The 14024-nt window shown below is 32.4% G+C and overlaps 1 protein-coding gene and 1 pseudogene across 3 annotated transcripts in view; both read right to left on the bottom strand.

The window, feature by feature from the left end:
* Positions 1 to 14024, bottom strand: part of SPAG16 (sperm associated antigen 16) — a gene marked incomplete at its 3' end in the record, with an annotated part of 901411 nt that overhangs the window by 392304 nt on the left and 495083 nt on the right. The gene's annotated exons all lie outside the window — the stretch shown is intronic.
* Positions 1191 to 1797, bottom strand: LOC309663506 (large ribosomal subunit protein uL11 pseudogene; annotated as a pseudogene). Its single transcript has one exon. The product of its transcript is annotated as a large ribosomal subunit protein uL11 pseudogene (transcript).

Here is a 14024-nt window from a genome sequence, read left to right as displayed (position 1 = left end):
ACTGTGAGAGTTACTTGAGCAGCCACTTACAAGCATTTAGAATAATGCCTGACATACAGGAAGCGCTCAATAAATGTTGGCTCATAACTGTAATTATCTGTATTGTGGATTTTAAATGGTATTTATATAAATATATTTCTTGTACTATTTATTAATTTCCTTAAGCTGTACTTTGATTTAATATTGATATTTTAACAGTATTTGGTTTTTTAATTGCATTTGCCTAGTATTTTGAAACTGTAGGCATCATGATGTTTCAGTGGGCTTTAAAATAAGCAAATTTCGTTCTTTCTTGACATAAACTGAGAGTCATTAGTTTGTAAGGTTTAACATAATCACATTTATTATAATAGCTAATGCTATTATGTGTTATTTTATTTCATGCTTTCACTTTTCTTATCATTCTGTTTTTTTTTTTTTTTTTTTCATTTATTTTTGTCCACGTTGGGTCTTCGTTGCTGTGCACGGGCTTTCTCTAGTTGCAGCGAGCGGGGGCTACTCTTCGTTGTGCTGCGTGGTCTTCTCATTGCGGTGGCTTCTCTTGCTGCAGAGCACGAGCTCTAGGTGCATGGGCTTCAGCAGTTGCGGCACGTGGGCTCAGTAGTTGTGGCTCTCCGGCTCTAGAGCACAGGCCCAGTAGCTGTGGCACACGGGCTTAGCTGCTCCATGGCATGTGGGATCTTCCCAGACCAGGGATCTAACCCGTATCCCCTGCATTGGCAGGTGGATTCTTAACCACTGCACCACCAGGGAAGTCCTTCTTATCATTCTTTATCTTTTTAAAAGCTTTTATTTCTTTTACTATATTGATTCTAGTTTTGTTTCTTTTTTCTTTAATAAATAAGTTATAAATTACACTTTTCTTTAACTAGTGGTCAAAAATAAAAGTGTCTATTGATTTCTCTTTATGGAAGGAGATAAACATATTGTCTTACATCTTTTTCTCCAAACTCGTCAAACTCTTCCAGGTTTTTATAGAGATAATCTTGGACATTTGATTCACATTATTATTTGAATCTCTTTTTATTTTCTTATAGAATATTTAATATTTTCTTGAAAGTTGATATCCATATTAATAATACATAAGAACTTAGTACAATATTTTCTTGTTTCTATCACTGTTTCACTCATATATTTCTTAACTTTTTTTTTTTTTTTTGGTTGTCAAATAACCCTTTATTATTTTTCTCTGCAGTTCTTAACTAGCTGGGCATTCCACTGCACCACTGTTGATGTCATCTATGATGTCGTGAGGGTAGCGGCCATCAACATTGCAGCCCACAGACTGGGCGGTCCCCAGGATCTCTTTAATGGTTCCAGAGAGTTCTCTAGCTAAGGATCGATGCCACATCTGTCGGGCAATGTTGACAATCTCATCAAAAGTGATGTTTCCACTGTGCTTAATGTTTTTCTCCTTCTTTCTGTCTCTTGGTGGTTCCTTGAGGGCTTTGATGATCAGGGCAGAGGCAGAAGGTACCACCTCAATCTGGGCCTGTCGGTTCTGAATGGTCAGTTTCACTGTAATCCTCAGACCCTTCCAATCACCAGTTGCTTTGGCGATGTCATCACCAACTTTTTTTGGAGACAGACCCAGGGGGCCAATCTTGGGGGCCAGGGCAGACGTGGCACTGACTTCCCCACCGGTGCACCTCAGGTACACGACTTTGATCTCGTTGGGGTTGAACTTAGGCGGCATGGTGGAGGCGGCTGGTGTCGGATGAAACCCGGATTCGGGACGACCGAAGAAAGTTGCACCTGAGCCTCCTCCGAGCTGAAAGCTGAAAGGTTAACTTCTTAATTTTAATTAATTTCTAAGTTGGCTGAAATATTTTTAGAAATGTTTGAAAGTAGGAAGAAAGGTAACTTTCAGCCAGGAACAGACTGGATATGGAATTCCTGAGTCCCAAACTCTTTAATTTTCTTTGTATGCATGTATGTATGTACATATGTATGTATGTATTCATTTAAAGTTGTATAAGCACACCTTGTTGTTCCTCTTCTACTCTGGTTTTAAATGAGCTATATTTTACAAAACTCCTCAATATTTCTAGCATTTGGATGATGCATTTTCCTAGTTTCTAGGTGAGGATATATATTTTCTCTTTTCCTTGTCCTTTGCCATTGTAATGATATATTTTAAGCAGAAAGTAAAATTCACAGGTCTGATCAATATCTTGGACTGGAAGTAACTCACATACGATTTCTGAGGTTCCACTAGATAAAGTCCTGATATATTCTTTTTACACACTCATACACGTTATCTCTGGTCAAATCTAAGTGTCGTTCTATAGAGGTTATTTCAGTGGGCATGCACTCTAACAGTTTTGGATGGCTGCCCAGGATGGAGAGTCTCGCTGACTCTATATTACTTGGAAATTATTATTTTTTCAATCTGTTCAGGGACAGATTAATGTATTTTAGTCTTAATTAAGTATTGCAACAAACTGCTGGAGACAGGATGCAGCCACAAAACACGGGCAAAAAAAATTCTGGCCACTGAAGAAATACTTAGAATTTTTGTCATTGTAGTTGTTCTCTGCTGCTTAGTACCATGAAGGGTTGGGACAGGGTTAGTTTGGGGAGTAGCATGGATTGATTAACATTGAAGAATCAAAGCACATAAAATTATTTTCACTACAACTATGGGAATTTTTTAGTAACAAAATTTCTTAACATTTCATTGTGAGAGAACATCATTTATTGTATCCAATGTAGGTAAAATATGATAGGGCATTCAAAAGAAATTAGAAATCATGCCATAAATAATGTTGTGAATTGACATAGACTTATGTAATAGGATTAATTAATATTTTGGATTTTTTCTCTTTTTTTCCCCTAATGTCATATCACCAAAACAAGGTTGTATATAATATGCTCAAGATTCCCTGTATATACCAGTGATTTCAAGAAGTCAGATTACACCAAAGATGTTGATTTGTTAGGAGACTTAGCTTATAGCCAACATTCTTTGAGAACTTGATATCCTTACTAAAATCATATGTAATTGAGCTAATATTACTTGTTTAGATTTACCCATTTGAAAGTATGTAACAGAGATTTAAGATAATCAAGTGGTAACATAGTGATTAATAGAAAGCCAAGGGCAAATGAGAAAAAGAAAAAAAAAAAAAAACTAGTAATGGGTTTGTATAGCTTTTTCTCTAAAGCATGATCCTGCCCAGGTTTAGTGACTTTATTCTTCTCTTATGTAGCACACAGAAAGACTTGGAAGATTAGTGATGGTAAATTATTAGATAAATGAATAAATGAACAGCCTACAGAAGATCATTTACTGCAAGTTCCCATGGTCTCTGCATATGCTAATTTACCAGTCTCACTAGGATAAAAGAAAAAACAAACAGTTCTTTCTAGCTGTGTTTATATTCTCACCTTTAGAGACATTCATTCATTTATAAGTCAAAGCAGTACACAATCTGCTGAATATCACTTTTTAAAATGTAAACGTTAAGTGGAAGAACCCTGGAAAAAGATGTTTTGCCTCAAACATCTCTTACTAGCAAGTTATATGGATTTGTTCATTAAATTTTTACCAAGGTAAAAATCAGTTAATTTCATGAACAAATTCATTGAGAAGAGTAAGACAGAAGATCCTTTGATACCAAGATGGCAGCAGGGAATACTGACTTGTGAGTCAAGACTTTAGAAAAGCACCAAATTGAGAATGTGGCATTGAGTGTGCAAGTGGCATCTGGGGAACAAACAAGGAGTTGGGATAAAAGTTCATTAGTTGAGATATGCAGAACAAGATTTCTTATCACCCCATCACCATCAATTCATATTTCCATGTTCTCTAGCTTCCCTTTTCCTTTTTTTCCCCCCAGGTTATGTCTTAATTAATTATTGTTTTAATACCAACTTTTTCTTTTATAAATCTTAATAGACACACAAGAGAAAATTATAAAGAAAAAAATTGCATCATCATTCTATTCAATGAAAATAGTGTTAAGTTAATCATATAATTTCTTCTATTTTCATCAAATTTTTGACAGACTAAACATACCTCTTATGGAATAAACAGTCTATTAACGTAAACTCATATATGAGGGAAGAATAGGTAACTTAGCTATGAGAAATTTTATTTATTACTGTCTTTTATAAATAGTGTATTTAAAAAATACTACCTTTATATTAAAGGCAGATATTCTTTAGATCATACATCCAAAAATACTTATCAAGAAACTATATGATGATAGGACTCACCTAGGTTCTGTGAGTAAAGAGAACAAAACAAGTGTTTGCACTCAGGGAACTTAAATTCCCCTGGGTTAGACAGAAAACAGCCATGTCTGAATGCTAGTGAACATACATTTATTTATTTATTTATTCATTCATTCATTTAATTTTTTATTATTTTTGCTGACCATTAAAGATTATTTTATTTTTAATTCAATTTATTTTAACAAAAACAGTCCAGAAATACTTTGGAATATTTTAAAATAGAAAATACTATCTATTTCCAAATAGGGAGCCAAAATACTATAATTAGAAGTATTGAAAATTGAAAATTTTCTACACACTTTAGTGTTGGCCTTTAAAGAGAGTGTAACAGACACTAATTAAATAAAAAATAGGGAAAACTATGCTTGCTACTGTTATGAACAATCTCTATACATTAAGCATAGAATCTATATTCATTAGTATTCTTTAATTATTCTAATTTTTATTGTAAAATGCAATCATTATATATTGTGTGTTAGATGTTGTAAATGTAAAGTTTGCCACAGATTGATAACTAAACACCAGAGGATGGTTTTCACTTGTTTCATACTTTTAAACGATGCTAAATTTTTACAGCTATTAATTTATTTGAAATTTCCAAATTAGAAGTAATTCTTAAGTACTTATACATAAAATACAAGAATTCAGCCACAAAGCAAAATATACCCATCTCAATCCAACTTTTGTGTTCTCAATACATTTTTGTACACCCTTGCCAAACTAAACTCCTAAAGCAATAGCTTTAATCATAGCATTTCTTTGCTTAAAAGCTTTTATTTTCATTGCCTTCTGAATAAAACATAGACATAATTATATCATCTGGCTTTATCTTTTACCAAACTCTACAAATAGCCTACAAACCCATAAAACAGGACTCTCCTCTGTTCTATTTTTCATTCCTCGCATTATACGTATGCTGTCACTTCCAGCTGAACCTTTTCTCCTCATTATCGCCAACTATAAAAATCCTGGTTAACCTCCAAAGTCCATCATAAAAGTTATCATTAATCTTTCCCAACTCCTTGGGTTTAATGCAGGTCATAAACTACCTTGTATGAGAGAAATTTATATGCATGTCATATCAGTCTCTAAATTCCTTGACGGTCTAGTCTTCCACCTGTATATCTCCTACAGTACTTAGGGCAATGCTTACTTATTAATTCCATTGACTCCAGTTAGAAAATAAAACTCTAGTAAAGGGGTGTGACTTCAGCAAAATGGCAGAGTAGGCAGTTCAACATACCTGTCTCTTCACAAAAACACTGAAAAACAGGCAGAAACAGTCACAACCAACTTTGTCAGTACTCTAGAATAAACAGGCAAAGGTATACAGTAACCAATAAAATGCTGAATTCAGAAAAAGGCAACCTACAAATGGTAGGAAGAAGTTGTGGCATTCTTACTTGTCCTCGCCCAACTCCCTCCCTGACTCGGCTGCAGTAGTGAAGCTGGAAGCCCACATTCCAGTGTGGGACCCTGGTCCCTGGTTCTGGAGGAAGCAGAACAGACCTTATTAGTATTCTATTGTGTTTGCCTGTTCTCATTTGCCTGGGGGCCTATCTGAAAGATGGGCACAGGGATTAATATCCAGAATATACTAAAAAAAACTCCTACATCTCAACATCAAAAAGATAAATAACCCAATGTAAAAATGAGAAAATATCTTACATAGACATTTCTCCAAAGAAGATATAAAAATGGCCAATAAGCACATGAAAAAATACTTAACATCATGTGTTATTAGAAAACTGCAAATCAAAACCATAAGATATCACATCTCACCTACTAGTATTGCTGTAATAAAAAAAAAGAAAAAGAAAATAACACATGTTGGCAAGGATGTAGAGAAATTGTACATTTCTGGCAGGAATGGAAAATAATGTGGCCACTGTGGGAAACAATTTGGTGGTTCTTCAAAAACCAAAACATATGTATGTGTACCAGTATCTCCTTGAGTCCCTGTTCTCAAATCTTTTGGATATATATTTAGAGGTGGAATTGCTAGATCATATAATAATTCTATGTTTTGACCTTTTGAGATACAGCTTCTGTTTGGGATGATGGAAAATATATTGAATTAGATTCTGCTGATGGTTGTACAACACTGTAATTTTAATTAGTGTCACTGAAAACTGTACACTTAAAAATGGTTAAAATGGCAAATTTTATGTTATGTATACTTTCTCATAATAAAAAAAACCTACAGTGCATTAATTTTACATTCAAGTAGTATAGTAATAATTATAAGCAGAATATGGCAGATATAATTTCCAAGAACCTAATATGGTTCAGTTTCAAATACATGAATTTTTTCTATATACTGATACCATTCATTCAATGTAAAGGTAAAAAAAGTACTTAATTCAATTAGCAATGTGAAGTTTTGCACTAATGATGCAATAGTTATAACTGAACAGGTGCTCTCAATATACTCAGATTTAGAATATCAACTACCTAATTTTTCTTGAAAATTTCTTCTAAAATTTATTAAAACCATGTCTTCAAATAATCAACTAAAGAAGCTTAGGGAAAAGAATGCTTACTTAAAGTGTTAGCTAGCTGGCTAGGATCACTATCATTTGATTACATTTAAGTTGAAATTAAAAAAATGAAATGTAACATATACCAATTTGTTAATATACATATTATACTCACTATCATCAAAAACAACCTAATTACTTTCTTGGGTATCAAAACAAGTATGGCATTAATATGATTAGTGTAGGAAAACTGTAGTCATGCTTAATGAAAATTAGGCCATTTCTGGCAGTGTTATGAACAAAAGGGGTAATTATGTAAACTTAATGAGTAAAGGTCCTCTCTACATATATCCATTTAGCACACATATTTTTAAGCATTTATTCTATATGATGGCTATATGCATGTACATATTATGTGAATTGTCTAGTTTCATGCATATACTTAGAAGAGGGACTTCTACAAAATATCTCTATGAGGCCAGGATGCACGTTTTCCTAAAGCACTATGCCTGCAGATCCTATTAACCAAGAGATTACTCATGCATTTTCATCAGTGGTGTACTGTTATAAACTTTTAGCATTTATCTGTCAACACTTCACTGCTGCGCCATATTTTTACTGTTAAATAATTATAAGTAGATTGGCAAAAGTGTGGGGTGTTTTTCCAAATTTTACCCACACTCAGTTCATTAAACTGTGACACTTGAGTTCAGGGTTTCAGGTCTTAGGAATTAACTAGTTGGCATCTTCTACTGCCACCAGATTTACAGCAAAAAATGTAAAAGGCATAGAAGTCAATTGGCCATAATCTTGATTAAGAATCATTACAAAGCTCCAATGGCTCCCCACTGAACCAACGAGAAAGTCCACACCCCTAGCTTGCCTCCTAGCTCTTTATCCTCTGTGTCAAAATGCTTTCCAAACAGTTTTCACCACGTTTCCTCCTATTCTACGCTCTAGCCAGAGTCAATCTCACACCACTCTACAGCCATGGTAGATCCTGCTCCCATTAAAATAGCTCATGATTTTCTCTCTATCTGGGGCTCCTTTTCTTCTCTTTTTAAAGTTCATTTCTCTTTTTAAATGCCACCACTTTAGTCAAGTATCCCATATTTATTTAAAGAGTTGTTCTCCTGCAAGCTTCCTATAACACTTTGCATGTCTGTATATTATCTGATTCTTTGAATGAATATTATTTGTGTTTGCCTCAACTAAGATATGAGCACTTCAGGAGAGAGGGAACTCAGTATAAAACGAGGCACTAAATATATATATGTACTATGTACAAAAGTTATAATAAAGCCCTGTAATTTACAAAACACTTTTATATTCATTATTTCATTTGTTTTTCTCTAGGTGATATTGTAGCTCACATTTCACAAAGCGGAGCTGGTATTCATAGAAATCAAGAAATATGTCCAATGTCAAATGTCCAGTAAAACCAGATGGAACAAGGATTTATATTTAAGACTTTCAATACAAATTCACAGTTTTATATAACTTGGATAGAGAAGAGAAATGAAGAAAAAAGGTTAGTTAAATCATTGTCCAAGGATTTAGGATCTGAATTCAGTTCATCTGAATTTAAGCCCTGTAAGTTTTCTATACTATCAGGAAAAGCCTGACACTACAGGCGTAAAAAAAAAAAGTTGATATTTTGAAGTTGTAAATCAGTGGATTTAGACAGCTATGTGGACAGCTTCATATAATATGTTGGATATTTTAGAACTAGACTACCTTTAAACACTGAAATACATTAATGATTGGCCATTAAATAAATCAATCATTGCTATGTCATAAAAAGAAGCATAACCACTATAAACCTCTGTTATCATTTAAAGTAATGCTATTGTCCTTCAAGTCCCATAAAATTGGCCTAAATGTAGTATACACAGTGATTATGCAAAGAGCCTCAGTGTATAATAAAATGTGCACAAAGTCCATAAGACACTATACTCCTATATATTTATATATGTTTAACCTAAAATTAAGATGCTAGATCTAATAAACATAAAAAATTATGACACCTTAATTTATAATTATCTTACTTTACTTTTTAGTAATCATAGACGAGGTTAAGGTAGAATTTACATCTTAGGTCTTTTCACAAAAGCTTTTATCTGAATATTTTAATGTATACACATTTTCTGTATTAAGTAAACTATTTAAAATTGACCTTAGAATTACAAATAAAATGTATCTTTTTTCCCCCAAATAGGTACGGTAGTATCTGAATATTATACATTTTATAAATTATTTCATCTGTGTGTTTAAAATATCTTTTTTCATCCCTATTTTGATCTTTTTATTCACCTTTGAGATTTGGCTTTGTTGTATTTGAGAGGTTTTATTGGGTGAAATTCAAAGTGACAGAAACCAGTTCTCTAATGGATACCTAAGGAGAGAGAAATAGATTTGCTGACGGCCATATTTTATGAGTTCAATTTATAGAAGGTGCTGATGAGAGATTTCGTCAGACAGAATACAGTCTGAGGTGAAGTAGTTGAGTTTTTATGTTCTTACAGTGAAGTGTAAGAAAGGACAGCTATATTAGGCATGCTGAATGATATAACATGTTCTAATGTAAAAATCACAAGAATAAGGAAGATTACTTGAATTTCCAGGCAGAAAAAGTAGCACTGAATTGAATTAAGCTATTCAAAAATTGAAACAACTTGAGAAACTCCTGCTGGGTACTGTTAAATTTCCTGCTTAAAAGGTGAGCGCTGACTGAATTTCCCAGAGTTTCATATGACCTGCAGGAGCTGTAAACAGCTTGGAACCAGAAGGAAGCTGAAGGAAATAACTGCTCAGGTGTGAATTTTATCTGCCCCTCATGCTTCCCTTAGTAAGTAGAGGAACAGAGGTGGCCATAGTAGGTCACCTACCATATCAATCAAGATGAAATACCGAGATAGACTAGGCAAAGGTCAAGTCAGAAGACCGGGGAAAAATGATCAAGCAAGCAGCCAAGAGGCACTTAATGAAATTCATTCAAACACTGTACAGAGTTGCAAAAGGCATTCTTATTTTTAATAACAGCTATTTCTCCACCTATTAAAAAATAAATGTATATTGTAGAAGACTTGGAAAGTATGTAAAGATGTATCAAAGAAAATAAAAGTCACCTTTAATCATCTGGCTCAGAAAAAAATATTTGTAACATTTTGGTATATTTAAGAAAATTATTTCTCTTACTCTCTCAGCTATGCCTGTATTAATATTTTTTCAAAAGGATTATACTGTATATAATATAAAGTTTCACTTCTGCTTTTATAGCTAATCTAATATTAGGGGCATTTTTCTTGTTATGAAAAAAATTAATGTTTTTATACTTTTAATTCTTTAATTCATTAACATTTTTGGTTTATATAGTAAATTAGAATTTAAACTTGTGTTTCTTCCACATACGTTCACTAATTGTCTGAACTCCTACTTTAATGATAACAGTTTTAGATACATTTTTATATGCTCAGCACACTGTATATTTGATATATAATAAACCAATTTCTTCTCTATTGCTTTCCATTATGAAATCATTTTTGTCATTTTTCTTCCATCTTACATTCTTACGTCTTACATTGCCTGCAAATTTTTAAAATCAATTTTGCTTTATCAAATTACAAAAAGAGTTCATGGGATTAAAACTTCTAGGAATGAGTGATGGTAGATTCTTTACATTATATCTGATTTTATGGGATACACATTTAAAGTTTCATCATTAAGGAAGATGTTGGCAGTAAGTTTGAAAAAGACAATTCTGTTTTAGTTAAGTAACATTTCCTCTATTGCTTTTTTGTAAAGAGTTTTAAAATCAGGAAAATATGCTGAATTTTATCCTTTCTCTTTGGCAAATATGAAAATTAATATATGGATTCTTTCATTTACTATTTTTTCCTACAAAAAACAAATTATTTATTAATCTAACATTAGCCTTGCTAGCCAATAATAACTATGCATAAAAATGATGCATATTTTTAACAGTGGTAACAGTTACCATCCATTTTTTCAGTGTACATTTCGAGTACATTTATATTGTTATATAATCATATTTCCAGAACTCTTTCCATCTTGCAAAACTGAAACTCTATAGCCATTAACAATTTCTCATTTCCTCCTCCCCTCAGCCCCTTGGCAACCACCTTCTACTTCCTGTCTATGAATTTGACTACTCTAGGGACCTCACATAAGTAGAAGCACATAGCATTTATCTTTTTGTGACTGGTTTATTTCATCTAGGCATAATGTCCTCAAGTTTCAGCCATGTTATAAAATGTGTTAGAATTTCCTTTTTTTTTTTAAGGCTGAATAATATTCTATTTTACTTATACACCACATTTTGTTTAAGCTTTCATCCATCAATGAACACTTTGGTTCCTTCCATCTTTTGGCCATTATGAGTAATTCTACTATCAACGTGGGTATACAAATATCTCTTTGAGATCCTGCTTTCTATTCTTTTAGGTACATACCAGGAGTGGAATTGCTGGATCATATGGTAATTCTATTTTTAATTTTTAGAGGAACCGACATACCGTTTTCCATAACAGCTGCACCATTTCATATTTCTATCAGCAATGTACAAGGGTTCCAATTTCTCCACATCCTTGCTAACATCTATTTTTTTTTTAAATTGTAGTCATTCTAATGGGCAGGAGGTGATATCTCATTTTGCTTTTGATTTTTATTCCCCTAATTATTAGAAATGTAAGCATTTTTTCATTTTTTTTTTTTTTGACCATTTGTACATCTTCTTTGGAGAAATGTCTATACAAGTCCTCTGTCCATTTTTGATCAGGTCATTTGGTTTTACTTGTTGTTGAGTTGTAGCAGGACTTTGCAAAATATAATGTGGATAAACCCCCTTATCAGATATATGATTTCCAAATATTTTCTTCCACTCCATAGGCTACCTTTTCACTCTACTGACTGTATCCTTTGATGTTCCAAAGTTTTTCATTTTAATGAGATCAAATTTATCTAATTTTACTTTTGTTTACTATGCTCTCAGTGTTATGTCCAAGAAATCACTGCCAAATCCAATGTCATGAAGCTTTCCCCTAGGTTTTTTCCTAAGATTTTTATAGTTTTAGCTGCTATGTTTAGGTCTTTGATCCATTTTGAGTTAATTTTTATATATGGTGTAAGCTAAGGGTCCAGCTTCATTCTTTTGCAAGTGGATATCTAGTTTTCTCAACAACATTTGCTGAAAAGACTGTCCTTTCCCTATTTAATGGTCTTGGCATCTTAGTAAAAATTTATTTGACCATATATGTAAGAATTTATTTGTGGTCTCTCTATGCTATTCCATTGGCCTATATGTTTGTCTTTATACCAGTAACACGCTGTTTTGATTACTATATCTTTGTAATAAGGTCATTTCCTATTTCAATATGATGAATTATATTTCTCAAAACAAACTATCTTGCATTCTTAGAATAAATATTATTTAATCATACTCCTTTATTACTGTAACATTTCAAGACTGAAGTCACTAAAATTTAACTCATGATTTTGGAGCCTATATTCATAAATATATATATATATATATATATATATATATATGTATGTTTGTGCAACTGAGTATATGTGCTCTACCTATAATATTCTTTTGGCTGTCTTCAGGCACTTCTTTGAGTAAATTTTTATAAGTAACATGAAATTTTACTATTGATGAATTGATCAAGCTAATTTTTTATTACAAATAATTTATCAATATCTATCAGAAAAAGAAAAATATTTTCTATCTCTGATGAAAGTTTTCATTCCTAATATTTTACCTTATGAATGCAATTGAGCAACAATTCTTGTCAATGGAGTTTTTGATCATAACAGTGAAAACACTGAAATTAACCCAATTATCCCTCACTAATGAAATGTCTAAATAAAGGATGACTGAGAATAGGTTCTGGAGGAGGTTACCTGGAATCCATCACAGTTTCACCACATGGTGCCAAGATGTAGGCCTTGCACAAATGCCTTCCTGTTTTGAATCTCAGTTTTCTTATGAGTAAAATATGGATATTAAAAGTACTACTTCATGTATTAGTTCTTGTTATAATTTAATGAATTAATAAATACAAAATACTTATATGAATAGCTAGTACATAGCAAGTATGTGCTTCAATCACAATGAAATTAAATTAGTAATCAGTGACAAAATGAAATTTGAGGAATTAAAAATATGTGAAAGTTGAGTAACATACTCCTAAACATTTAATAGGTCAAATAAGAAATCACAAGGGATATTAGAAAATACTTTGAGATGAATGAAAATGAAAACATAATATACCAGTATTTATTTGATGCAGCTAAAGTAGTACCTAGCAAGAAGTCTATAACTGTAGATGTTTATATTTAAAAAGAAGATCTCAAAATGGTAACCTTAGTTTCTATCTTAAGGCACTGGAAATAGAAGAGCAAAGCAAACCTTAGGCAAGTAGAAGACAGGAAATAATAAAGATTAGAGTGTAAATTAATGAAATAGAGAATAGAAAAATAATAGAAAAATTAATAAAACCATAAGTAGTTTCTCTAAAAAGATCAACAAAACTGACAAATCTTTAGTTAGACTGACCAAACAAAAAAACACAACAGACTCAATTAGCATTAAAAGAGAGGACATCAATATCAACCTTACAGAAATAAAAAAGGATTACAAGGAAACCCTATAAAAAACTGTATGCCAACAATTTAGACAACTTAAATTAAATGGACAAATTTCTAGAAAGACACAAACTACTAAAATTGACTCAAGAAGAAATAGAAAATCTGAATAGACATATACTGAATAAAGAGACTGAATTGTTGCATTAGTCAGCTAAGGCTGCCTTAACGAAATACCACAGACTGAGCGACTTAAATAACAGTATTTATTTCTCACAGTTTTATTGGCTGTAAGTCCAAGATCAAGGTGTTGTCAAGTCTGGTTTCTCTGGAAGCCTCTTTACTTGGCTTGGAAATGCCCATCATTTTACTGTGTCTTCACATGGCCTTTCTATTTTTAGATAACACGATCTTATACATAGAAAATCCTATGAAATCTACAGAAAAACTATAAAACTAACAAGTTTGGCAAGGTTGCAGGACACAGGATCAATATACAAATATCAATTGGATTTCTAGATACTAACAATGAACACCCCCCCACATCCAAAATTAAGAAAACAATTTCCTTTAAAATAGCATCAACAATAGTAAGATACCTAGGAATAAATTCGACAAAATAATTTCACATCTTGTACTCTGCAAACTCTAAAACATTCTTAGAAGAAATTAAACACCTAAATGAAGGGAAGAACATCA

The sequence above is a fragment of the Balaenoptera physalus genome (genome assembly GCF_965194825.1).
Source record: "Balaenoptera physalus genome assembly, chromosome: 6".
Classification (NCBI taxonomy): domain Eukaryota; kingdom Metazoa; phylum Chordata; class Mammalia; order Artiodactyla; family Balaenopteridae; genus Balaenoptera; species Balaenoptera physalus.
This window is presented reverse-complemented; position numbering and strand designations above follow the sequence as displayed.